The sequence below is a fragment of the Symphalangus syndactylus genome, chromosome X, assembly GCF_028878055.3.
Source record: "Symphalangus syndactylus isolate Jambi chromosome X, NHGRI_mSymSyn1-v2.1_pri, whole genome shotgun sequence".
Lineage (NCBI taxonomy): Eukaryota > Metazoa > Chordata > Mammalia > Primates > Hylobatidae > Symphalangus > Symphalangus syndactylus.
In genome coordinates this window covers 149,468,394-149,495,132 of record NC_072447.2, presented here as the reverse complement: position 1 = coordinate 149,495,132, position 26,739 = coordinate 149,468,394, and positions in this window count along the sequence as shown.

Genomic DNA, 26,739 nt, shown 5'->3' with positions numbered 1-26,739 from the left:
TCCCACCTCAGCCTCCTGAGTAACTGGGACTACATGAGCACACCACCATGCCTAGCTAATTTTTGTATTTTTTGTAGAGATGGGGTTTCACCACATTGCTCAGACTGGTCTTGAACTCCTGAACTCAAGCAATCCACCCACCTTGGCCTCCCAAATTGCCAGGATTACAAGAGTGAGCCACTGCCCCTAGCCAGGAGGGGAATTTAATATAGCAGTGCTCTTTTCCATCAATCTTGTTAATGAGTTGTATACATTATAAAAATATAAGGACACTCATAAGGCATTCTAACTTTTGGATGCAAAGGTCACCACAATTCTAAAATACTGCTTCTGTCTCTGTTTATATCAGTACATATGTTCACCAAACATTGACTAATAGTCCATAATATTTCAGGTGCTTTCCTAATGCTTGGGATGGAGCTCTCTCGATAAACTTAATTTTGACCAAATATTGTATTCTATAGGACATTAAGATTGTTATGTGAAAACAAATAAAATGAAAAGAGGCTTCATGGTTACATGGATTTGGAAAAAGGCAGGTTGAACAGAGGCAATTAATTTTCTTGTGTACAGAATATCCTAAGGTCTTTAAACCACTATCCCTTCAAGTCTTGTCATGAATGTCCAAGAAGTATTAAAGTAGAGTTAAAAAAACAACTGTGTCTCAAATATTTGTTGGACAACAAACCTTTTTCTGCTGATTGTTTTATTGGGCTAGTGTTCCTCAGAATATACCTTGGGAAATGCTAGTTCTGCCTAGACAGGAACAAAAGATGGTTAAGTTGGTGTCATCATGACTTGTTGCTTCTTTTTGTCCCGGAAATACTTTTTTCCTTGAAATCTATCCGATACTAACATAGCCATTACGACCTTGATTAGGTTGCTGTTTGTATGGCATACATTTTTACATCCAATTTTTCAACTTTCCCGTAACTTTCTATTTAAAGTATGTCCCTTGTAGACAGGTTATAGTTGCTTTCTACTATTTCAATAATTCTGAAAATCTCTGCCTTTAAATTTATGGGTGTATTCCATTAAAACGTAATATGCTTATTGTTGTGTTATGTTGGATATATATTATTATTTTTTATTTTCTGTTTGTCCCTCTGCTTTCAAGTCCTCTATGATTTATATTTACATAACTACCTCTCTCTTTGTTTTGTTCACTGTAGGTATTTGATAAAAATTTGTTGAATTGATTAATAAACTGTTGCTTCCTTTGTGGCACTAGCAGGAGTTCCAATAATGAAGAGAGGTGTTTCCTAGATTTGCCAATGTAGTAGTTAGGCCTTCCTTAAATATTAATAGTCTAGAAAAAAGGAGCAATTTGAAATCAAAATTGACCCAGAAACTCTGTCCCCCTCAGAACTCTGAGAGAATTTTGTATATCTAAGAAAACTTAGCACGATGTTGCCCATGGATAAAACAATCTATCTTCTTACTTGTATGAATGATAATTCCTGTTCTCATACTTTATGAACATAAGAAGTAAACAATTTGAAACTATAAAATATATGTGTAATTTACCCCTCGTAAGACATTACAATTTGATATCTCTTAGTGTCATTAAAAAAAGCATAAGAAAATCTTAAGTCTTAAACTGTATATTGTCATTTTTTAACCATTGTCTCTCCAGGCATAAGAATTACATTGAGTACATAATGATCAATTGAACTGGTAAAATTGAATATTTTAAATTGATCTGCCTGTGTATCTGGTCAAATTGAAAATATTATCAAGCTGTTCTCAGGATACATTTGGCAATACCTACAGGTAGGTTACAAAGAAGATTCTCTAAGTCATTTTATTCTTCTTGACTCCAATTTTTTCATGCACAGCATGGGGATGAGTACAGTTATTGAATTAACCATGACTCATCCACTGGAGAAATTCTAATAATGACTACAAAATAATATTCTCATTGGAAGAAAAGGAAATGTATCTTCTAAGTTTTCATCAACAGCAGCTAATAAATGGCTATTTCTGCTTCATATTTCATATAAATCAAAGATCCACAGTCATGTCAAAGATGCAAAATATGCTACTCTGATTTGAATTATGCTTAATACAACACAAAGTTTTTTGATATGAATTTAATACTAAAGTTGTTTTTTTGTGGACTTTTAGTTAAACTTATTGGTATGATCTTTTAGCCTGGAAAAAAGAGAGTATGTAGCTAGAGAACTTGCTGAAAAAATCCTCAAATAAATTGAGCCTAAACCATCTATTAAAAAAAAATGACAGTTGGTAAACACTGTAATTTAAAATATATTGCACATTTGTGGTATGCATTAATCATTTACTAGAGTGATACTACAGTGATAATGCTAATACCTTTTGAAAATAAAGCAGATATATCGTCAAGAGACCTTAGAGATAATCTGAAGAAAATATTAAAAAAAAAGAAATGTTTCTGAAGGTTGTTGGACACAGTCACTAAGAAAAATAAATTTGTTTTACACATTTCTAGTTATTATTTCAAATTTCATCTCATTTTTATGTGTCTTCTATGTATTCTTCTTTCTAGCTTTATTGGGGTATGATTGAAATTGTAAAGGCATACCTTTGAGACATATTGTGGGTTCAGTTCCAGACCACAATAATAACACAAATATCACAATAAAGTGAGTAAAATGCTTTTTTCCCCAGTGACTATGAAAGCTATGTTTATACCATAGTAGTCTATTAAGTGTGCAATAACATTATGTCTAAAAAAGTACATATCTAATTAAAAATACTTTATCACCAAAAAGTGCTACCACTCATCTGAGCCTTCAGCGAGTCATAATCTTTTTGCTGGTTGCGAATCTTGCCTCCATGTTGGTGGCTGCTGGCTGATTATGGTGGTGGCTGCTGGCTGATTATGGTGGTGGCTGCTGGCTGATTATGGTGGTGGCTGCTGGCTGATTATGATGGTGGCTGCTGAAGTTTGGGGTGGCTGTGGCAATTTCTTACAATAAGATAAGAGTGAAGTTTGTTGCATCCATTGCTTCTTCTTTTCACAAAAGATTTTTCTGTAGCATGCTATGCTGTTTGATATCATCTTATACAGAATGGAAATTCTGTTAGAATTAAAATCAATCCTCTCAAACCCTACCACCCTTTATTAACTAAGTTTACGTAACACCCTAAATCCTTTGTTGTCGTTTCAACAATGCTACAGTATCTTAACCAGAAACATATTCCATCTCAGCAAACCACTTTCTTTGCTCATCTGTAAGAAGCAACTTCTCATCCATTGAAGTTTCATCATGAGAACTCAGCGTATCACTCACATCTTCAGGCTCCACTTCCAATTCTGGTTCTTTGGCTATTTTTTTTTTTTTTTTTTTTTTTTTTTACCACATTTGCTGTTACTTCCTCTACTGAAGTCTTAAACCCCTCAAAGTCATCCATGTGGGTTGGAATCAACTTCTTCCAAACTCTCTTAATGTTGATATTTTGACCTCTTCCCATGCATCATGAATGTTCTTAATGGCATCTAGAATGGCAAATACTTTCAAGGAGGCTTTCAATCGATTTTGCCCAGATCTGTCAGAGGAATCACTATCTACGGCAGCTATCACCTTCCAAAATGTCTTTCTTAAATAATAAAGCTTGAAATTCAAAGTTACTTCTTGATCCATGGGCTGCAGAATGGATATTGTGTTAGCAGGTGTGAAAACAACATTAATCTGCTTATACATCTTCATCTGAGCTCTTAGGTGACCAGGTGCATTTTCAGTAAACATGTACTATTTTGAAAGGAATCTGTTTTTTCTGAGCAGTAGGTGCCATCAGTGGGCTTAAAATATTCAGTAAACCATGCAGCAAACAGATGTGCTGACTTCCAAGTTTTGTTGTTCCATTTATAGGGAAAAGAAAAAGAGTAATTTAGCATAATTTTTAATAACACTAGGATTTTTGGAATAGTCAATAAGCATTGGCTTCAATGTAAAGTCACCAGCTGCATTAGCCCCTAACAAGAGAGTCAGCCTGTCCTTTGAAGCTTTGAAGCCAGAAATTAACTTCTTTCTAGCTCTGAAAGTCCTAGATGGCATATTCTTCCAGTATAAAGCTGTTTTGTCTACATTAAAAATCTATTTTTGAGGATAGCCACCTTCATCAATTATCTTAGCTAGATCTTCTGGAGAACTTGCTGCAGCTTCCACATCAGCACTCGTTTCTTCACCAAAGAGATGGCTTCTTCCTTTAACCTCATGAACCAACCTCTATGAGCTTCCAACTCTTCTTCCACAGCTTCCTCACCTCTTGGCCTTCACAAAATTGAAAAAATTTAGAACTTTGCTCTGGATTAAGCTTTGGTTTAAGGGAATGTTGTGGATAGTTTTATCTTCTATAAAGAACACTAAAACTTTCTCCATATCAGCAATATGGCTGTTTTGCTTTCTTATCATTCATGTGTTCACTGGAGTAGTACTTTTTGAATTTCTCCAAAAACTTTTCCTTTGCATTCACAGCCTGACTGTTTGGCACAAGAGGTCTAGCTTGCTATCTATCTCAGTTTTCAACATGCCTCCTTCACTAAGCTTTATCATTTCTAGCTTTTGATTTAAAGTGATAGATATGCAGATCTTTATTTCACTTGAATACTTAGAGGCCATTGTAGGGTTACCAATTGTCCTAATTTTAATATTGTCGTGTCTGAGAAAATAGGAAGGCCCAACATGAGGGAGAGAGACAGGGGAATGGCTGGTCAGTGGAGTAGTCAGAACACAGCGTTTATAGATTAACTTTGCCATCTTACATAGGCGTGGTTTGTGAAGGCCCCAAATAATGACAATAGTAAAACATCCAAGATAGCTGATCACAGATTACCATAACAGATATAATAATAATATTTAGAATACTGTGAGAATTACCAAAATTCGACAGAGACGCAAAGTGAGCACATGATACTGGAAAAATGGTGGCAATAGACTTGCTGTGCACAGGGTTGCCACAAACCTTCAATTTGTAAAAAACACAATACCTGAAAAGAGCAATAAAGTGAAACACATTACACCTCGGGGTAGGCTTGTATATATTTAAAGTGTACATTGTAATGTTTTGATATACTTTGTGAAATCGTTACCACAACCAAGCTAATTAACATATCCATGACCTCACATATTCGTAACAGATTATTTTGATATTATAAACTTATTTGGAGGCCAGGCACAGTGGCTCATGACTGTAATCCTAGCACTTTGGGAGGCTGAAGCGGGTGGATCACTTGAGGTCAGAAGTTCAAAACCAGCCTGGACAACATGGTGAAACCCTGTCTCTACTAAAAATACAAAAATTTAGCAGGGTATGGTAGTGCACGCCTGTAATCCCAGCTACTCAGGAGGCTGAGGCAGGAGAATCACTTGAACCTGGGAGGCGGAGGTTGCAGTGAGCCAAGACCACACCACTGGCACTCCAGGACGGGCAACAGAGTGATACTCTGTCTCAAAAACAAAACAAAACAAAACAAAACCAAAACAAAACTCATTTTGGGGCTGGGCCTGGTGGCTGATGCCTATAATCCCAGCACTTTGGGAGGCCGAGGCAGGTTGATCACCTGAGGTCAGGAGTTCGAGACCAGCCTGGCCAACATGGTAAAACCCCATCTCTATCAAAAGTGCAAAAATTATCCAGGTGTGGTGGCAGGTGCCTGTAATCCCAGCTACTCAGGAGGCTGAGGCAGGAGAATCACTAGAACTCAGGAGGCGGAGGTTGCAGTGAGCCGAGATCACAATATTGCACTCCAGGCTGGGCAACAAGAGCAAAACTCCATCTGAAAAAAAAAAAAAAAAAACAAACTTATTTTGATAGTTGTGGGCGGCAAGCCACCCAGGCACTGAGGCAAGAGACCAAGGACATGAGCTGTTCCAGTATAATAAAATATAAAACAAGAATAGTCATACCAGATATAGATCTTAGATATGATTATATATGAATATCATTAATCATTAGTTGGTAGTAATTACTCTTTATCCCAATATTATAATAATCCCTGCTCTATAATCATAACCTAGGAAAAACCAGGCCATACAGAGATAGGAGCTGAGGGGACACAGTGAGGTGTGACCAGAAGACAGGAGTGCGAGCCTTCTGTTATGCCTGGACAGGGCCACCAGAGGGCTCCTTGGTCTAGCGGTGATGCCAGCATCTGGGAAGATGCCCGTTGCCAGGGGGACCGTGGTCTAGTGGTAGCAAGAGGTGTCAAGAAACAACACCCGCTACTTAGCAGACCGGGAAAAGGAGTCTCCTTTTCCCCGGGGGAGTTTAGAGAAGACTCTGCTTCTCCACCTCTTGTGGAGGGCCTGACACCAGTCAGGCTTTCCCGCAGTTATCCGAAGGCCTAACCGTCTCCCTGTGATGCTGTGCTTCAGTGGTCATGCTCCTAGTCCGTCTTCATGTTCCATCCTGTACACCTGGCTCTGCTTTCTAGATAGCAGTAGTAAATTAGTGAAAGTACTAATAGTCTCTGATATGCAGAAATAATGGCGTAAGCTGTCTTTCTCTTTGTCTTCTCTCTCTCTGCCTCAGCTGCCAGGCAGGGAAGGGCCCCCGTCCAGTGGACATGTGACCCACGTGACCTTACCTATCATTGGAGAAGACTCACATTCTTTACCCTGCCCCTTTTGCTTTGTATACAATAAATAACAGCGCGGCCAGACATTCGGGGCCACTACCGGTCTCCGCGCATTGGTGGTAGTGGTCCCCCGGGCCCAGCTGCCTTTTCTTTTATCTCTTTGTCTTGTGTCTTTATTTCTACACTCTCTTGTCGCCGCACACGGGGAGAGACCCACCGACCCTGTGGGGCTGGTCCCTACTGATAGTCTTTTAAGTAAAATTTTAAAAATATAGAAGAAAATGCATATATGTTACAATTTTGCTTTGTGTTGACAAATTCAATAGATTTAAATATTTGATCTCATTTGAACTTGATACCATAATAAACATACTCATGATACATTTAAAAAAGAGTAAAATAGAGATAAATAGGTGAAGTATAAGAAATTTCTATGATGATGAAACAATTGCCTCCCATTGTGATGGTGGATACATGACATTATGTTTTTATCAAAACCCATAAAACTATATAACGCAAAGAATGAACCCTAATCTAAAGTGTGAACTTTTGTTAGCAATAATGTATCAATTGTTATGATTCATTAACTGTAACAAACGTACCATACCAATGCAACATGTTAATAATAGGGGAAATTGTAGATTTCTGTAAATCTAAAACTGTTTTAAAAACATAAACTCTATTGATTAAAAGAGGAGTAAAATGTGCATTATATTTGTAAAGCAGCATTCTTTCTCATTTATAAAATAACTCTGTGCTCACTGTTTGTTTCAACTTGTTCTTGAAACTATATGGCCCTTTTCCTTTTTCCCTTGACTGGTATCAGGTTTTACTCTGTTACTTTCCAGTATATTCTCCCAAGTATATATATTTGTACTGTATATCTTAAACTATAAATCTGTAAATGACAATGGGGAAGGAGCTGCTGTGCTCTTTGCCTTATGCTTTTTCCAACACAATGAAAATGCTCACAATAAGCACTGTTGTTTTGTTTTGTTTTGTTTACAGTGAATTTTCTGTTTATTTGTCAGAATCTACTTTTTCAGAACTCAGGAGAGCTGATGTATACCCTTCTGATTGACTAGCCATAAAAAGTACCGTGCTAGTGATACGGGTGGTGGTAAATACTCTGGATGATGGACTCACTGAAGTTGAGCTGAGAGAGAACATGCTTGGCCAAGGCCAAGGCTTGGCACATGTATGAGAATCCAGGCAATATTCAGAATGTGAGCATAACAAAGAGGTGATCAATATGGCTTGACAGTCTCAGGAAGTGGCTTCATCCCCACACTTAAATAAGGAATAAAATGGTAAAGATAGTGACAAATTAAATGGGTTCCTTGGACTAAGATTACCATTTTATTTCTTGGTGTCTATATACAAGCTGTCTAAAGTTTAGGGGTTAACCTGTATTATGTCATAGTTTCTGTTTAGGTTTTTAGTATAACTTTGTGATTAAAGAGTTTTTCCCACAATTCCCTAAAAATACTTAGAAATGGAAATGTTTCCAGATAAATATTATAAAATTAATAACTTGGGTGAATTCCCATAAATAGCAAATATAGTAGGGGTACAAACAACGGTATGCATTCTGTGATATAATGTCCAAGAACTGAGAAACAGAGAGAAAACTTCTGGATATTATTTATGAAAAGCAAAGAGGCACAGTAGTCTTCTCTTCCAACAAATAGGATGCTTAAAAGTATTTTACAGTAATATGCCTTCAATCATGGAACCAGGACAGTATTGGGTAGCAAGACCTCTGTTGTCCATTCCAGCTCTTCTATTCTTTGAGTTGAAAATGATACACAGATGTTTCTCTGTAGTGGATTTGGAGCACCAGAAACAATTACAAATGTGATTATGGACAACTTATCATTGTTATAATTTTTTAAAAAGTGAATATTTGTTAGGTAAATATGTGTGTCCCAACATCAATTCCTGAGAAAAATATAATTATTTACATCCCATCCCCAGCAAATTATGTTATTTTTATATAATTAATGATAATAAAAGCCCAAGGTGTAGGGTTATCAGTGAGGATCTATGTTTCCGAGCAGTCATCTTCAGGTGATTGCTTTTAGATGTCTGCTTACAAGATCACATTCTAAATCATTACAGAATAAGGAAATTTCCCCTAAAGCCAAAATTAACCTTAAGAGGTTGGTGAACAATTTCCTTCAGAATAACTCAACCTCTTTATATTTAAAGACAGACTGACTTAGAATATAGGTTTTGACTGGAGGTAGCACGTAGCATGATCAAGTTGAAATTAGAAGACATAGCTTTTGGCTTTAGCTCCGCGACTTCTAAGCTGTGTAACCTTTGAATAGATACTTTCGGCCTTTAAAAATTCATTGAGTCTAACCCACTTGTTCTACAGTAATAGAAAATGAAAATAATGGTGGTGATCTAACAACACATAATTAAGAGAAGGAAAAAGAAGTTTAAATCAATGAAGAGATTTAAATCATTTGGTAGTACCCAAATGATGTTGGGATCACTTTAATTGAGGTTAAGCTAATTGCCAATTCTCTACTACTGCTTATAGCCAAGTTCCTGGAAAAAGTGTCTATAAATGATGTCTCCATTGCATTACTTCCCATTTCTCCCCAACTCATTCTAGTTCCTTCTCTGTCCCCACCACTTCACCAATATTAATTTCTCTCAGCTTTACCAATGATTTTCTTGTTGGACAATCCAGAATGCGCTTTTCAGATTTCATGCCCATTAATTTCTCAACAGTATTGGCCAAAGTTTTAACTCCCTCCCTTTTGAGGCTATTATTTCTCTTAGCTTCTGGTATTCTGGTTTTCCTCTTAGTTCTCTGGCTGCTCCTTCTAGGCACTTTCATAGGCTTATCCTCAAATAGTTTCTTAATGTTGTAGCCTGGAGCCTTGTTTGAAAACTAAGACTTCAATTGCTCACCTATATGTTGAGGACTAACTAATTAATATCTTCAGTCCGAACCTCTTCTCTGACCTCCACAGATGTGACAATTTTCTGAAAATCTCCATTTTGCTACCTGGAAAGCAAATAAGAGTGCCTGCCCTTACATTGCCTTAATTGCCCTAATCACAATATCAGTATGTGTTTGTGTTGTTGCGGGCCAATATTCATCTGGTTCATTATACTGACACCACTTGAGATCAAGGAATGTCTCTGTTTTGTTCACCATCTTGCACATAGTAGATGCTTAGTAAATATCCAAATATCAGCTCATTGCATTTCAGGTATGCAGTTCTTTTCTGGTCCTCGAATACCTTTTCTCCCCTTCAGAAATTTTTACTTATCGTTGATTCTATATGGAATGTTTTTTATTTCTAACTTCACATGGACAGCTTCTGCTCGTCATTCAGGCTACATTTCAAACGTCATTTCCTCAACAAGGCCCTTCATGATGATCTGATCTAAAGATGCTCCCTACTCTTACCACAGTCATAGCACATTGCAACACTACTGTGCCTTCTGAACTGGGTTTATTGTTTATTTATCTCACCAGTAGAATATAAGCCTCCTAATAATAGGGAGCTGGTCTGTATTGGTCACCAGTACAACCTTTGTACCTCACAAATAATAACTCAAGAAACTCAATAAGTGAATTTTGTAAAAATAATAAAAGGTTATTTAATCCAGTTATAAAAACATTCCATGAAAGAGAATGAGAGATTACGTGCTACTAGGAGATACAGAAATCTTTTACGGAGGAGGAAACATTTGAATTTTATCTTCTAAGATAAATAGGACCACAAATTCAGAACATGGATATGCAAGTGTAGAATTTTCAGCTGTGGGAAAAGCTCGAGCTAAAGCCAAAATTGGAAGAATTGAGTCTTTTTCCATCATGCATGGCAAATAGGTTAGTATGGCTAACAGAAAAATAAAGCTGAAAAGATACATTGAGATTATATTATATGAGGTTTTACATCAGAATATGTGCACTAGAAAGCATTTTTTAAAAGGAACAGATCAGCAGCATAATCAGATCTATGTTTTTGGAAAGTAAATCAAAGAGCAGTGTGAAAATGACAGCACAAAAAAGAGACTGGAAGTAGAAAAGCTAGTTAGGAGACTATAGCAATATGCCACAAGAGGAATAGAGTCTGAATTTGAGAAGCGGCCTTAAAGAAAGACAAGAGGGGGAGATCAAAAGAAACCGGAAAGATTTGTTTGCTAACTGCACGTACATGTTGAGGGGAGGATGAAAAGTTTACATTCTGCTTTGATAGTGACATTATTCATGGTACTATGAAACTGAGTAGGCAAACAAACAAACAAACAAACAAAAAAACATTAGGGTGTTGGAGAAGTGTATTCAGGTTTGGAGAATAGATTTGATGATCACTGGATGTATGAGTAAAAGGTACAGCTGGTAGTTGAGTGTTTCAGTCTAGAATTAAGAGGAATAGGCTGGGCTAGAGATTAATATTGGAGAATCATCAGTACATACATGGTACTTAAAACATGGCAATGGATGGAATTGCCCAGGGATGCTAAGAGAGAATATAGCTACTAATTGAATACTGGTGGAAATTTGCGTTAAATAAACTAGAAAAGAAAGAGCTCTGTGAGATAATCTATCAACTATGAAAGAGAAAAAGGCAAAATTTAGCTGAAATATATATCATGTGTTTCAATAAAAAACCTCTTACTATTCTTAGAAAGATGACTATAAAAGGCAGTGTCATATGGTGCAGACAGCCTTAAGTGATGAAATTATCCCTACTGAAATGTGAAAAATTTTGAATTTTTAATGTTAAAGTTTGTTAATTCTGCCCAAAATACCATAGAATACTGAACATTTCCAGGGGACTTTCAACAATATAGGACTGTTGATTTTTTGTTTGTTTTTACAATTTTTTTTTTCTTTTTGTCATTATTATATTTTTGGGGGGTAGCGGGGGACAGAGTCTCACTTTGTCACCCAGCCTGGAGTGCAGTGGCATGATCTCGGCTCACTGCATCCTCCACCTCCTGGGTTCAAGCGATTCTCATGGCTCAACCTCTCGAGTAGTTGGAATTACAGGTATGCGCCACCACGCCCAGCCTATTTTTGTACTTTTAGTAGAGACGGTTTTGCCATGTTGGCCAGGTTGGTCTCGAACTCCTGGCCTCAGGTGATCCACCTGCCTCGGCCTTCCAAAGTGCTGGGATTACAGGCGTGAGCCACCGTGCCCAGCCTTTTCATTTTTACAATTTTTGTGGGTACATAGTAGGTGTATATATTTATAGGGTACATGAGAGAGGTTTTGATACAAGCATGCAATGTGAAATAAGCACATCATGAAGAATGGAGTATCCATTCCCTCAAGCATTTATATTGAGTTACAAACAATCCAATTACACCCTTTATGTTATTTTAAAATGTACAATTATTATTGGCTATACTCACCCTATTATGCTACCGAATAGTAGGTCTTATCCATTCTTCTACTTTTTTGTACACATTAACCATCGCCACTTCTCCTCAAGTCCCTCCACTACCCTTCTCAGCCTCTGGTAACCATCCTTGAGTTCAGTTGTCTTGATTTTTAGATTCCACCAGTAAGTGAGAACACGCAATGTTTGTTTTTCTGTGCCTGGCTTATTTCACTTAACATAATGATCTCTAGTTCCACCCATGTCGTTGAAAATGATTGGATCTCATTCTTTTTTTATGGCTGAATCGTAGTTCATTGTGTATATGTATTACATTTTCTTTCTCCATCCGTTGATGGAAACAATGTTGCTTCCAAATCTTAGTTATTGTGACAGTACTGCAACAAACATGGGAGTGCAGATATCTCTTCAATATATGTGTTTTGTTTCTTTTGGGTATATAACTAGCAGTGGGATTGCTGGATCATATGGTAGCTCTATTATTAGTTTTTAAGGAACTTCCAAACTGTTCTCCATAGTGGTTGTACTGATGTACATTCCTACCAACAGTGTACGAAGATTCCTTTTCTCCACATTCTCACGAACATTTGTCATTGCCTGTCTTTTCCATATAAACCATTTTAACTGGGGCGATATGATATCTCTGTAGTTTTGATTTGCATTTTTCTGATGATCAATGATGTTGATCACCTTTTCATATGCCTGTTTGCCATTTGCATGTCTTCTTTTGAGAAATGTCTATTCAAATATTTTGCCCAATTTTGATCAGATTATTAGATTTTTTTCCTATAGAGTTGTTTGTGCTCCTTCTATATTCTGGTTTTTAGTCCCTTGTCAGATGGGTAGATGGCAAATATTTTCTCCCATTCTGTGGATTTTCTCTTCCCTTTGTTGACTGTATCCTTTGTTGTTCAGAAGCTTTTTAACTTGATGTGATCCCATTTATCCGTTTTTGTTTTAGTTGTCTGTGCTTGCGGGAAATTGCTCAAGAAATCTTTGCTCAGATCAATGTCTTGAATATTTTACCCAATGTTTTCTTGTAGTAGTTTTATAGTTTGAGCTCCTAGATTTAAGTATTTAATACATTTTGATTTGGTTTTTGCAAACGGCTAGAGATAGGGTTCTACTTTCATTCACCTGCATATGAATACCCAGTTTTCACAGCAACATTTATCAAAGAGACTATTTCCCAGTGTATGTTCTTGGCACCTTCATCAAAAATGAGTTTACTGTACTTGTGCGGATGTGTTTCTGGGTGCTGTATTCTGTTTCCTTGGTCTATATGTCTATTTTGTTATGGTTACTATAGCTCTGTTGTATAATGTGAAGTCAGGTAATGTAATTCCTTCATTTTTGTTCCTTTTGCTTAGGACAGCTTTGATTATTCTGGGTCTTTAGTGGTTTTGTATAAATTTTAGAATTTTTTTTTTATTTCTGTGAAGAATGTCATTGGTATTTTGATAGGGATTGCATTGAATCTGTAGATTGCTTTGGGTAGTATGGAGATTTAACAATATTTATTTTTCCCATTATTGAATGCGGAATTTTTTTTGGTGTCCTCTTCAATTTCTTTCATCAATGTTTTATAGTTTTCACTGTAGAGATATTTCACTTCTTTGTTTAATTTCTAGGTATTTAATTTTATGTGTGGCTATTGTAAATGGGATTGTTTTTTAAATATCTTTCTCACATTTTTCACTGTTGGCATATAGAAATGCTACTGTTTTTGTGTGTTGATATTGTATCCTGCAACTTTACTGAATTTTATTAGTTCTAACAGTTTTCCTGTGGAGTCTTTAGGTTTTTCCAAATATAAAACTCTATCATTTGCAAAGAAGGATAATTTGACTTCTTCCTTTCCAATTTGGATGCCCTTGAAGTCTTTCTCTTGTCTGATTGCTCTAAGTAGGACATCCAGTACTATGTTGAATAACAATGATGACAGTGAGCATCCTAGTTGTGTTCCAGATCTTAGAGGAAAGGCTTTCAGTTTTTCCCCATTCAGTATGATAGTAGCCGTGAGTTTGTCATATATGGCTTTTATTATGTTTAGGGATATTCCTTCTATCTCCAGTTTTTGTAGCATTCTTTTTTAATCATGAAGGGATGTTGAACTTCATCAAATGCTTCTTCAGCATCAACTGAAATAACCTTATGGTTTTTATCCTTCATCCTGTTGATATGATGTATTATATCGATTGATTTGCTTATTTTGAACCATCCCTGTATCCCAGGGATAAATTCCACTTCATCATGACGAATGATCTTCCTAATTGTTGAATTCCATTTGCTAGTATTTTGTTGAGGGTTTTGCATCAATATTCATCAAAGTTATTGGCCTGTAGGTTTTTTTTTTTTAAGGTGTCTTTGCCTGATATTGGTATCAGGGTGATATGAGAGTCATAGAATAAGTTTGGAAGTATTCCTTCCTCCTCTATTTTTCAGAATAGTTTGACTAGAACTGGTATTAGTTCTTCTTTAAATGTTTGGTAGAATTTATCACCAAAGCCACCGAGTCCTGGGTTTTTCATTACTGGAAAATTTTTTTTGATGGCTTCAAACTCATTGCTTGTTGTTGGTCTGTTCAGGTTTTGGATTTCTTCCTGGTTCAATCTTGGTAGGTTGCATATATTTAGGAATTAGTACACTTCTTCTAGATGTTCCAATTTATTGTCATATAGTTGTTCATATTTGCTACTAATGATCCTTTGAATTTCTGCAGCATCAGTTGTCATGTCTCCTTTTCCATATCTGATTTTATTTATTTGGATATTGTCTCTTGTTTTCTTAGTTAATATTACTAAAGTTTGGTCAATTTTTTTAACTTTTCAAAAAAACAACATTTTGTTGCATTGATCTTTTGTATTTTTTATTTTGATTTATTTCTTTCCTTCTACAAATTTTGAGTTTGATTTGCTTTTGCTTTTTTAGTTCTTTAAGATACATCATCAGAGTGCTCATTTGAGGTTTTCCTCTTTTTTGTTCTAGGCACTTATAGCGATAAACTTCACCCTTAGTACTGCTTTTACTGTATCTCATAGGTTTTGGCATGTTTTGTTTCCATTATCCTTTGTTCCAAGAAATTTTTCAATTTTCTTCTTAGATTCTTAATGACCCACTGTTCATTCAAAATCATATTGTTGAATTACCATGTATTTGTATAGTTTCCAAAATTTTCTTGTTATTAATTTTCAGTTTTCTTCCATTGTGGTCAGAGGAGATGCTTGACATTATTAAAATTTTGTGGAATGTATGAAGACTTGTTTTGTGACCTGACATTTAGTCTGTCCTTGAGAATAATCCATGGGCTGAGGAGAAGAATGTGTATTCTGCATCTCTTGGATAAAATGTTCTGTAAATATTTATTAGATCCATTTGGATCATATATATATGTGTATATCTATGTGTGTATATATATATGTGTATGTATGTATGTGTGTATATATGTGTATATATGTGCATATATGTATATATATGTGTGTATATATGTGTATATATGTGTATACACACACACACACACACATCTATATATATATAAATACCTGTGCAACAGGTCTGGTACTGATGAAAGTCCTCAGCTTTTGTTTTTATGGGAAAGTCTTTATTTCTCCTACATGTTTGAAGCGTATTTTTGAGGGATATACTATTCTAGGGTACAAGTATCTTTCCTTTAGCACTTTATATATACTTTCCTGCCCTGTGAGGTTTCTGCTGAAAGTCTATTGCCAAACATATTGGAACTGCATTGTATGTTATTTGTTTCTTTTATCTTGTTACTGTTAAAATCCTTTCTTTATCTTTCACCTTTTGAAGTTTGATTATTAAATACCTTAAGATAGTCTTCTTTGGTTTAAATCTGCTTGGTGTTCTGTAACTGTCTTGTATTTGGATATTGATATCTTTTTCTAGGTTTGGGAAGTTCTCTGTTATTATCCATTTGAATAAGCTTTCCACCACTATATCTCTACCTCCTCTTTAAGGCCAATAACTCGTTACTTTGTCTCTCCGAGGCTATTTTCTAGATCCTGTAGGTGTGCTTGTTTGTTTTTTATTTTCCTCTCTTTTGTCTCCTCTGACTGTGTATTTTCAAATAGACTGTCTTCATGCTCACTAATTCTTTCTTCTGCTGGGTCCATTCTTCTGTTAAGAGACCCTCATGCCTTCCTCAATATGCCAATTGTATTTTTCAGCTTCAGAATTTCTGCTTGATTTATTTTAATCATTTCAATTTCTTTGTTAAATTTATCTGATAGAATTATAATTTCCTTTCTCTGTGTTATCTTGAACGTCTTTGAGTTTCCTCAACATAGCTATTTTGAATTGTCTTTCTGAAAGGTCACATATCTCTCTTTCTCCAAGATTGGTCCCTGATGCCTTATTTAGTTCATTTGGTGAGGTCAAGTTTTCCCGGATGCTGTTAATGCTGGTAGATGTTCTTTGGTGTCCAGGTATTGAAGAGTTAGGTACTTATTGTAGTCTTTACTTTCTGGGCTTATTTGCAGCCACTCTACTTGGGAAGACTTTCCAGATATTTAAAAGGACTTGGGTCTTGTGATCTAAGCTGTATCTGCTTTGGGGGCACCCCAAGCCCAGTAACGCTGTGGATCTTGCAGACTCATAGAAGTACCACCTTGATGGTCTTAGACAAGATCCAGGAGAATCCTCTGGATTACCAGGCATAGACTCTTCTCTTTTCTTATTTTATCCAAAACTTACAGAGTTTCTCTCACTCTTCTAAGCCTCTTAAAACTGGGTATGCAGTGACAGAAACTCCCCTGTGGCCACCACCACTATGACTGCTCTGGGTCATACCTAAATCCGTCACAGTGCTGACTCTTTCCCAAGGCCTGCTGTAACCACTCCCTGGCTACTGCTTATGTTTGTTCAGTGCCCTCAGGCTCTACAATCAGCAGGTGGCAGTGCCAGCTATTCCTGTGTCCTTTGCCTCAGGGTGACAAGGTTTCCAGTCCTCTAGTTGGTCTAAAAGTGTTGTCTAAGAGTCCGGGACTGTAATCAAAAACCTTAGAAGTCTATGTAGTGTTCTATTGTGTTGCAGCTGAGCTGGCACTCAAAACACAAGATGCAGCCCCTCCCACTCTTCCCTCCCTTCTCCCAAGGTAGAGAAGCCTCACACCATAGCCACCACCACTGCAGCCTAGGAGCTGTATTGCCAGACAACCACCAATGTTTCCGTAAAGCCCAAGGTCTCTTAAGTCAGCTTGTGGTAAATGCTGCCTGGCCTGAGACTCACCCTTCAGGGCAATGGGCTCCCTGCTAGCCCAGGGTAGGGCCAGAAATACTGTTTAAGTGTCAACTTGTAAATACAGGGACCTCAGCAGCCCATTTGTGGCCTTGCTGGTACGTAAGGTGCAAGACAAAGTCCCCTTTACTTTTCCCTCTGCTTTTCTCAAGCACAAAGAGTTTCACTCCCATAGTCACCCCAGCTGGTAATGTGTTGAGTCTCACTTGAAGCCAGCAAGTCTCAGAGGCTCTCCCAAACCCCTCGACACAGTACCTGGGTATTGTTGCTGGTTATTCAGTGCCCAAGGGCTCTTTAGTTAGCAGGTGATTTATGCTGGAAGGACTGGGTCCTTTCCTTCAAGATAGAAGGTTCTCTTCTTGCCCAGAATGTGTCTAGAAATGTCTTCTGGACACTAAGGCCTGGAACTTTTTTTTTTTTTTTTGTCTTTCAGGCCTCATGACTCTGACCAGTGCCCTATCTTGCTGTGACTAAGCTTGTATCTAAGATACAAGACCAAATCCTCCCCACTCTTTCCTCTCCTGTCCTCAAGTAGAAGGATGGGGTCTCTTTCAGAAGTGTGAGCTGTGCCGTGTGGGATTTGGGGAGGGCTGATGCCAGCACTCCTTTTGCTGCCCCAGCTGGTGTCTCAGTATGTCGTGTGCCCATCCAGTCCACTATCTCTTGCCCTAGTTCAACACCAGACCTCATCTAAGAGTTGCAGTCCTTATGTCCTAGACTGCCTTTCAAGTTTACTTGGAGACACAGAGTGTTGTAGCCCTTGGTGGTGAGGTTTGCAGGCGCTCAATTTCCAACTGGCATTTCCAACCAGTGGGATTGGTGATTCCCCTCTGGCTAGGGCTGGCTTAAATGCTCCCTCTGCTGGTAAGTGTCAGCTGAGTTTGGTCTAGTTTCTTTGTGCTTTAACAGGACAGCACCGAGTTAAATGCTTGACAATTGCTGTGTTCTCCCTCCCCTAATGTCCAGGGATGGTCTCAGCACCACACTACTGCTGCTGGGGGTCGGGGAGGGGTGGCCTCAGTGGTTCAAGACTGTTTTTTCTGTCACTTATGCGCCTCTTTCACTGATATGAAGTTAAAACCAGGTACTATGAGTGCTCACGTAATTTTTGATTCTTACGAAAATTTTTTTTTCCTTGTAGACAGTTGGTACCTTGGTGCCCTTGTGGGGAAAATAATTTGTGGAGCTTTTTATTTTGCCATCTTGCTTCTCCCTCTCATCTGATTTGTGTTCCAGTCCCCATTTAATATAGCCTTTCAAATGACAACTAGTAATCTCACTAACACATAGAATTTTAGGACACTTCCTAATAATGTATAATAGATTAAATAAAATGATCAATACAGTGATGTTGGAATATTTATGATGAGAAATTTTTTGCCTATATGCATTTTGCATCTGTCCTCAAGTCCTAAAAGTGAGTGAGAGACAGAGAGAGAGAGAGAGAGTGTGTGTGTGTGTGTGTGTGTGTGTGTGTGTGTGTTCCCCTTAACTTAAACTTAGGAAAAATCAAGGATACTCAATACAATTTTTTAAAGGCTGACACTGCAGATAAATTGCCTATTTGTGCTATAGTGATATTTAATCCTAGGGGAGCAGAGGACACAGATTCAGATGCATTATGTTGTGATGATATCTTTGGTTGTGAATTCTTCCATTTGGAATTCATAATTACAATGTCCCCATACTTGAGGTTATTCTCAGCATTCAACCCTCTGATAAATCTGTCTACACAAAACGGCAGCTGGTCCACTGGCAAATGAACTGCTTCTGGTGACATAATTTCATCATGTTTTTAGAGTCTCTGAAAGAAAGCAGCTGCCCAGAGCTTCAGAAGCATTGTGCATGGAGAACTTTGCTCAAATTTTCTTTAGGGACAAGAAGGCTGTGTGGGGTGACAATCTATGAGCATTGTCAGGTTAATAACCATCGCATGAAAACAATGTTTCTTTGCTAGTCTTAGTGCCAATGCTTAGGAGAATTACAAGCATTGTTAGTGAGACACGACTGTGTAATGAGGTAATGAGAAAAGATCAAGACAGAAGAGTCAGATTTGACCGAAGTATTTTTAAAATTTTAATCTCCAAATTAGAGTAGAGTAGAAAAGAGAAAATACTACAAAACAGATCTTCCGAAAACCCAGGTTTGAAGGCAAAAACTAGAACTCTAATGGAATGAATTCCCTTTGCACACTTCAGGTTAGGTTTTATGAAAATCTTTTTTTTTTTTTTTTTTTTTTTTTTTTTGCACAGTGTGGAAACAATTTGCATCTGACCTTGCAGTAGAGAAAGACCCTGCTGATTTTAGGACAGCAATAATTGAATGTGAACCATAAAATTATTACTCTAACACACGCTATTTTGAACATCTTGTAAATGACTCAGGGCACTATTTGACCCAAGGGTGTAACTTGCTTTCAAAATCTCCCGACAAATCCTGCCTTATTGGAAGTAGTTAAACAAGGAATGGATGGATACATTTCTTTATGGAATAGAAACAATTTTGTACTGACCTCACTCTAAATCACCACAGCACATATAACTGCAGAAAATCAAAGGGACTGAGAAGAATATAAAGCAGCAGACTGAGGGTGGTGTTTTGTGATGCTGAAGTAGTTCTGCTGTATGATTGTGATAGTGTTTACACAAACCTACACATGTGATAAAATGGCATAGGACTAGACACAAACATTGCACCACTGTCAGCTTCCTGGAATTGCTATTATACTATAGTTTTCATGAGGAAAGTTGGATGACTGGTACACAGAACATCTCTGTACTATCTTAGGAACTTTCTGTGAATCCATAACTATTTTAAAATAAAAAGTTAAAATAAATGTGTAAAAAATAAGTGGAAGAAAAAATAGTGAGAACTCTTTCTATCACATTTTCCATTCCCAGCTCCTTCTCTTCTATCAGGTCTCAAATTACCACCCCCATAGAAAGCACTTGGTAAATGCGTTTTTTTTTTTTTTTTTTTTTTTTTTTTTGAGACGGAGTCTTGCTCTGTCGCCCAGGCTGGAGTGCAGTGGCGCAATCTCGGCTCACTGCAAGCTCCACCTCCCGGGTTCACGCCATTCTCCTGCCTCAGCCTCTCTGAGTAGCTGGGACTACAGGCGCCCGCCACCACGCCCGGCTAATTTTTTGTATTTTTGGTAGAGACGGGGTTTCACTGTGGTCTCGATCTCCTGACCTCGTGATCCACCCGCCTCGGCCTCCCAAAGTGCTGGGATTACAAGCGTGAGCCACTGCGCCACAGTACTCAGCACTCTTGCAATTATATATTTATTAGTTTTATTTGATAAATGTCTATTCATTTTTCATTTAACAAATACATAGAGAGAATCTATTATGTATCAAATCGTATTCTAGATAAAGTATATGCAGCAGGAACCAAACCAAAAGGAATCTCTGGCAGACAGAAAAGATCCCATCCCTCACAAAGCTCATATTCTAGTAGGGAGGCATGAAAATAAACAGGCAAATATATAAAAAAGTATAAAAATTTAAATATCAATGTGTTTTTCAGAGAAATAGAACAGGTAATTTGATAGAGTATAGTCATCTGGCTACTTAACATGGAGTTATTAAACTACGCCACTTTCCAGATCTGAATGATTGAGAAGTCAGCTACGGAACGACGTGCATAGAGGAGAGTGAAGGTGAGAGAAGCACATGCCAGGCATAGGGAAAAACACAACTTTCTTAGATTAGAATAGACCCTGGTGTTCTCAATGATTAACAAGGAAATCAGTGTGTATGGAATAGTGTAAGTGAGAATGTACCCTAGGAGATCGGGTCAGAGAGAAAATAAGACAGATCATAGTAGGGCTTTGAAGGGCAGGAGAAGAGGTATATTTGGAGAGTCATTGGAGAGCTTTCCATTGTAAACCAAAAATAAAATTCTAAGGGCCTCCAACCATCTGGATGGACTTCCTCCTTAGCCAGGGCTCTTTTAAAATTTAACCTGAGAGACCGTTTCAGGCCATGATAGGGAGTGGGGGTCAAACATGCCTCATTATACTTCTCTGGCAGACACTAACATCAACACAGACTTTAAGTCTGGTAGGAAACATTTTATAACCTATTCTCTCTGAAGCCTGCTAGCTAAAAGCTTCATTTGCATGCTAACACTTTGATCTCCACAACTTCTTATCTTAATCCAGACATTCCTTTCTGTTGATCCCAGGTCTTCAGACAAACTCAACCAATTGAAGCCCATCTCCTGATTCACCTGCAGCTTTAAGTTGTTCTGCCTTTCTGGACCAAACCAATGTATTTTTTCTCTTTTCTTTTTCTTTTTTTTTTTTTTGAGACAGAGTCTTGCTCTGTCACCAGGCTGGAGTGCAGTGGTGCCATCTCTGCTCACTGCAACCTCTGCCTCCTAGGTTCAAGTGATCCTCCTGCCTTGATCTCCCAAGTAGCTGAGACTATAGGGGCACGCCACCACACCCAGGTTATTTCTTGTATTTTTTAGTAGAGATGGGGTTTTACCATGTTGGCCAGGATGGTCTCCATCTCTTGACCTCGTGATCCACCTGCCTTGGCCTCCCAAAGAAATCAATGTATTTCTTAACTGTGTTTGATTGATGTCTTATGCCTCCCTAAAATGTATAAAACCAAGCTGCACCCTGATCACCTTGGATACATGTTCTCTGGACCTCCTGAGGGCTGTGTCATGGTCAAGGTCACTCATATTTGCCTCAGAATAAATCTCTTCAAATATTTTACAGAGTTTGATTCTTTTGGTCAACAGAACTTTGAAAATTGTCTGGTTTTGCTCACCACGGACACAAATCTAGAAACTTGTGCTCATAACACAATGCCTGACATATGATAAACAGTATTTTTGAATAAATAATAATTTAATTAACGTATTATGCCTCTTGAGAAATGCAGAATTTTATCCTTTTTAGCTAACGGTTTCTTTTACACCTTCTACAAGGCTTATTTTGTATTCTAAAAGTGAAAGTACAAATTCCATGGCTTCTTCCTCAACAGCTGTGGTGGCCACAGAGAACTTTCTTCACTTGGTGGCTGATATAGTTTGGCTGTGTCCCCATCCAACTCTCATCTCAAATTGTAGCTCTTACAATTCTCACGTGTCATGGGAGGGACCAAGTAGGAGGTAATTGAATCATGGAGGCAGGTCTTCCCCCCATACTGTTCTCATGGTAGTGAATAAATCCCACAAGATCTAATGGTTTTATAAGGGGTTTCCCCCTTGGCTCTTACTCTCTCTCGTGTCTGCTGCCATGTAAGACATGACTTTCACCTTCCACCATGATTGGGAGGCCTCCCCATCCACGTGGAACTGAGAGTCCATTAAACCTCTTCTTCTTTATAAATTACCCAGTCTCAGGTATGTCTATATCAGCAGTGTGAAAACGGGCTAATACAGTGGCCATAAGCAGACTTTAGATGTGTGAAAAATCAATTCCAGGTGGCTCCAGAGGAAACACTTTGGATGGTTTTACTTCAACAAGCCCTTTCCAAATGAAGACCTCGAAAACTTATCAATCTGGAAATGCTATACTCAGCTCTTCCGTTACTGGTGGAGGGTGTCCAGGTTCTTGGCATCTTGAACAAGGAATTGGAGAAAACACACAAACAAAGCACGGAAAGCATGAAGCAACAGAAGCAGAGATTTACTGAAAATGAAAGTACACTCCACAGGTTGGGAATGGCCCTGAGCATAGGGGCTCAAGAGCCTGGTTACAGAATTTTCTGGGGTTTAAATACCCTCTAGAAGTTTCCCGTTGCTTACCTGATGTACACCCTGTGTAAATGAGATAGTGGCCCACGATCAGTCTCATTGGTTGCAGAAAGTGACCAACCAGAGGCTGAAGTGAAGTTACAAAGTTATACTCCTATGCAAATAAAGACTTGGCCCATGGCCAGCCTGACTGGTTATGGGAGGGGACCAATCAGAGATACTTTCAGTTTTTCATCTGCCACGCAGAAGAGAGGGGGCAGGGGTTGCAAAGGGAGTAACCTCTGGCCCTTCTGTTACTTGTGTGTGGAAAGTTAGGGTTTTCCTTTTGATTTAGTTCTAAGAAGTCAGTGTGAATCGGCCTTATGTTCCCTGCCTCCAGACCCTATTATCCTGCCTCGTTTCTACTCTCCATGTATGGCACATACTCTGTAAATTCTACAGCCATCGGTTCCATCATGGCTAGTTTACTGAGCTCCTATGATGCTCCAGAAAACTCTTTAGGAACTAGGAATACAGTGAATAATTATACAAATAAGATATTGTTCTGATGGAGTTAGTGTTTTACTAGGGAATGGACAGGCAACATAAAAGCAAAGTAAAATTAAAATAAACTCAGGGAAACCAAAAATAGATTTCAGAATAGGAGGCGATTCTAATGAAGTAGAGGTTTGCATTGCAGAGACATCCTCTGAGCGACTGACATTGAAGCTGAGAATACCTGGGGTAAGGACTCTAGTTCCCCCAAATATTAGGTGTTCTTGTTAAAATGAAAGAGCAGATACAATCAAAGCACAAGCCATGTTTATGTTTTAAGTTCCCATCAAGGTCTCCTTTAAAAGTTTGAAACAAGTATTGAGATAACACTTGATTATCAAGATTGTCTGAGATTTCTGCTGTTGATGTGTAGAAAGATTAGAAGCTTGACTGAATCCTTTTGGTCAGGTCCCTGAAGTCATTTGCTGCAGGGCACCCTTCATCATCTGCAGCACCCTTTTAGTGTGACCATTTGCTTGAGGGGATTAAAATTCAATGATGACAACTCGAATGAACTTGTTTAAAAATCTCTTAAACATTACTGAGGAGAATGTATAACAAACCCTGAAAGAAGTGGCATTGTTGAATACTACATAGCTCAAGAAAAGCAAAAATAAAATTCTGGTGTAAACATACGTAATTTTTGAATCCTTTTGTTTCCACTGATTTTTAGATTTTCACTTAGTTTTTAAACATCAAGGGTTTAATTGCATTGGAAGAATCAGTTTCACCCATCATCTATAAGGCCTACATGGTCCCAAAACAGGGAGATTTCTGGAAGAAGCAGTGTGGCTTGTTAGAAAAAAACATGGCAGTGTGACAGACCTGAGTTATAACTTAGTAACTTCTATCTTATGTGACTTTGGTAACTTTATGAACCTCTTTGAGCTTCTATGTCCTCATCTGAAGATGGTGGTGATTATGTATACACCATGGAGTTGTCACAAGGATTAAAAGTAATGTCTATAAAAAACCACTTGTAGTCATCCCTTGATATCCCCAGGGGATTGGTTCCAGGACCCCCTCGGATACCAAGATCTGTGGATGCTCAAGTCCCTGATACAAAATGGCATAGTATTTGTATATCACCTATGCACATGCTGCCTAGATTACTGATACCTAATACAATGTAAAGTCTATATAAACAGTTGGTATAATGTATTTTACACTTTCTATCTTTATTGCTGTATTGTTACTTTTTATTGTTTATTTCAAAATATTTTCCATGTGTGACGGGTTGAATCTGCAGATGTGGAACCTACAACTATGGAGGGCCAACTGGAATATACTTGTCTCATAAAAGTCACCCTACAAAAATAGCCTTTGTAAATAATATTATTAAAATCAATGCTGATTCTTGCCAAGAATTCTTAATCACTTTCCATGTATGACCTTTGAAATGTGGCAATTGTTTAAGAATCTGCAAAAGTATCACAGATGTTTACACTCTAATAAGCTACAGTGAGGGTATATTTGCAAACATTGGAACATGGAATTGAAAGAATTGACTGTAGGGCCTAAATATTTGTTCTTCATAAAGGAATTTAGGATTTTCTCCTAAATCTCACTATCATGAGGTTGTAAAACCAGTCCAATTGGAATTACTCACTGGATTTGTTTATTGCTTTCTTTTAATTAATTATTTTTTTAGAGACAACATGCCACTTTGTTACCCAGGCTGGAGTTCAGTGACAAATCCTAAATTACTGCAGCCTTGCACTCCTGGGCTGAAGCAATCCTCCTGCCTCAGCCTCTCAAGAAGTTGGGACTAGCTACGATGCCCAGCTATTTTTTTTTTTTCCTGTACAGAAAGGGGCTTGCTATGTTGCCCAGGCTAGTCTCAAACTCCTGGCCTAAAGCAATCCTCCTCCCTAGACCTCCTAAAGCTTTAGGATTACAGGCATGTGCCACTGTGCCTGGCTACATCTCCTTATTTCTTAGATACTGTGCTTAATTATATTTTCATGTTATTGTTCATTTGCATTAATTTAACGTAAAAATACGCAGAGTAAGAAGACATTATTGCATTGAAGATAATTTATGCAACCAACTCGTGATTGGGCCGGAAAAAATAACATGAGCCTCCTCCTTCTCAGAGCCTAGCTTTTGGAAAAACATTTTGAAGAATTCGCTGTCACTCCTCTGAGGATATAGTACAGAATTGTTTTAAAAGTTCTAGTCATGGAGTTCTAACTATGAGAATTTTCAAGAGGAACTTAGGGACTATATCATTAAAATAAAGTTTTAGTAAATAATTATATAGCTACGTTTTATTGGCCCTTTACTATGTACCAGGTTTATGCTAAGTGCTCAATTTTATTTATAATCTCATTTAATCATCATAACAACGCTTTGACATGTATACTATTATATTTACCTTATGAAGGAGAAAAATGAGTATCAAATATTGAAGTTGACTTTGCTAAAGGTCACAGCTGGTGTGTACCTCATCAGAGAACAAATATTTGTCCACTCCCAGATTAGATCTCAGGGCGATGGTTAAGCACCAGGCTTTTAGTGGTTTGATTTGATTCATATCAGTTCTTCAGATCCTTTGAAAGACTGTGAAAGACATATTGAAGGGTTCATCTCTCCAAGAAACAAGGTAGATAAGGTCATGTAATTGGTTGATTATGGAGTCTGGGGCCTAGAAAAATGCCAAGTGAAAAAACCTCTGCATGACAATTGAACAGGTTGTGAGCATCGTACCTGACAGGTAGTTTTTCAGCCCTTGCTCCCCCCTCTCTCTCCCCACTTCAGTAGTCCCTAGCATCTATTAGTCCCATCTTTATGTCCATGAGTACTCAGTGTTTAGCGCCCATGGATAAGTGAAAACACGCAGTATTTGGCTTTCTGTTCCCGCATTAATTTGCTTAGGATAATGGACTCTGACTGCATCCATGAAGCAGCAAAGGCCGTGATCTAATTTTGTATAGCTGCATAGTATTCCATGGCTATATGTACCACATTGTCTTCATCCAGTCCACCATTGATGGGCTTCTAAGTTAATTCCATGTCTTTGCTATTGTGAATAGTGCTGCAATCAACATATGTGTGCATGAGTCTTTATGGTAGAACAATTTATATTCCTTTGGATATATACCCAGTAATAGGATTGCTGGCTGGAATGATAGTTCTGTTTTAAGTTCTTTGAGAAATCTACAAACTGCTTTCCACAGTGGCTGAGGTAATCTACATTTCTACCCATAGTATGTAAGCATTTGGTTTCTTAATAAATAAAAACTAAGGCACTTCTTTCCCCCAACCATGGAAGAAAAGGGCCCATGTT